A 2,328-nucleotide genomic window follows, 5' to 3' on the forward strand; every position below is an offset into this window, starting at 1 on the left:
GATATTAAAATTCGGGAGCAGGCCGCCTGGTACTGGGCAAAAAAGGGAAACCTGGACAAGATAGAGGAAATTCTGGGGAGTAGGACGGACAACAAAGTTGAGATCAGATTGAAAGGGGAACAGCTATGGCAACTTTCATGGGCAAGTGAAGAAACAGGACGCAGGACCTTCGATTTACTGCCAGACGTCAGGGAAAGAATAGAAATGACTTATTTCGAACCAACAAGGGGACTCATTCATTTTCTCACTGGGCATGGACCCTATTCGACATATCTATGTCGATTTGGGAAAAAGGCGACACCTACGTGTGACTGTGGTGCTCCGGAAGACACTCCTGACCATGTGGTCTACGAGTGCCCGCTCTTCAATGATGTGGCCTCAGAGTTACGCGAACAACTACCTCACAATAACACATACAGACTGCTAAGACATCAAGACACCTTTCGGACCATCAACAAACTGGCTAACGCGGTTTCACAAAAAGTCTTAAGGGACTACCTGAATGAACCACACTAGCATATGATTAGGGACTTATTAAATTACTAATCAAGACAGCACCTTATTCCCAATCCGCCCGGGCACGGAAAGGCGACTCTTCAGTCCAGAATCCGCCGAGCCCCGGGATTAGGGGGAATGGGGAGCAACCCTACCGATCAAGACAACGCACCCAACTATGACATTAGGTTAAGTGTAGTTGTAGAACTTAGTTATAGATACTTTTAGGAACCTGCAGCGACCAACTCCATGGCCTGCCCAGTGTCAGGGGCACGCCCATTGGGGTTAGCTCAATGGGCAAGGCCTAATAGTAGGTTTGTACTACTAGCTGACACCTTTGTAACGCTGCAGGATTAGTGACTAGTACATAATTAGTTTAGTTAGGTCATTGATAGTCCTTAGTTAACATACTAACTGCCCATTGTAGTTTCCAAAGTACTTTGCTATTTGCTACTAACTAGTTACTAACTTATATTTAGAATAGCTGCAATTGTATTGTATAAATGTATGAGATCTTGGCCCACTAATCAATTAAGGTAGTGGGCTACACTGTATAAATATAAAATATAATGATATAGAAATAAAGTTTTTTTTTTTTTTTTTTTTTTTTTAAAAAAAAATGAAAGTGTGCTGTATTCCATAAAGTAAAGAATATCTGTGGAGTATATGTACTGTTATGTGCATGTAGCTAACATCAAACGAAAATATTCACGCGATGTATAAAACTACTGTTTTCATTTTACGGTAAGACTTTTAACGATTCTACCTATTTACTCTGTTTTCAAACATTTGTTTATGAGCAACAAAAGTGCTGCTGAATTGTTGCTGCTATGGATGCAATTCGAAATTGATCAAAGGACGAACTGTTACTCATCACTGACTAGTACCAAAATAGTCTAATTACAACTATCATACTAGCAAGAGGAGCTTAACGTATTGACTGTTATCAAGGATCAGTCTACTGAATGCGACAAAATCGTAGATCTAATTAATGTGACTGTATGGCCGTATATGGCAACGTCCTTGCCGCAGTGGATACACCGGTTCCCGTGCGATCATCGAAGTTAAGCGCTGTCGGGCGTGGTCGGCACTTGGATGGGTGACCATCCAGGCCGCCATGCGCTGTTGCCATTTTTCGGGGTGCACTCAGCATCTTGATGCCAATTGACGAGCTACTCGACCGAATAGTAGCGGCTTCGGTCAGGAATACCATCCTACGACCGGGAGAGCGGTGTGTTGACCCCACGCCCCTCCTATCGGCATCCTCCACCGAGGATGACACGGCGGTCAGATGGTCCCGGTGGGCCACTCGTGGCCTGACGACGGAGTATGGACGTATATCTACCAGAGAAGTGCTAGATGAATTCCGTAATGCAGGAGTGTCCTACTTGTCATTCTGAATATACACACATTGCGAGCAGTTTTCATATTTAAATAAAATTTATATTTGTCTTAGTGAGCACATCTGGATGAAACATATCTCCAAAGAATTGTGTTTTTTTTTTAAAGTAGCCACAACAAGAAACTGAAGTACTAGTACTCGTGACGTGGAGCTTAAATAGGTGTGATAAATATTTTATTTTTCCTAAGGATGACAGACGATTTAACTTACAAAAATATATAAAAGTAAAAAAATTGAAGAATTTCAAATTACGGTAAACCTAGAATTTTTCGGCATGTCATAACTCCAAAGCCGATGATTTTCAGGATACTTTGACAACTATACGACTAAACGCCTTTCGAAACCCAAAACTGCCGAATTTTCTTTCCTATTTTCCTCTAACAAATCTGAGGTGTGACATTTGTCGCAAAAAAAAAATCGAAATGTCTTTA

At 41.6% G+C, this 2,328-nt stretch overlaps 1 pseudogene; it reads left to right on the forward strand.

Moving 5' to 3' along the window:
- The first annotated feature begins 1,508 nt into the window (after nt 1–1,508).
- Nucleotides 1,509–1,626, forward strand: LOC124799343 (annotated as a pseudogene).
- Nucleotides 1,627–2,328: the final 702 nt, after the last annotated feature.

Source organism: Schistocerca piceifrons, chromosome 5 (assembly GCF_021461385.2).
Source record: "Schistocerca piceifrons isolate TAMUIC-IGC-003096 chromosome 5, iqSchPice1.1, whole genome shotgun sequence".
Classification (NCBI taxonomy): Eukaryota; Metazoa; Arthropoda; class Insecta; order Orthoptera; family Acrididae; genus Schistocerca; species Schistocerca piceifrons.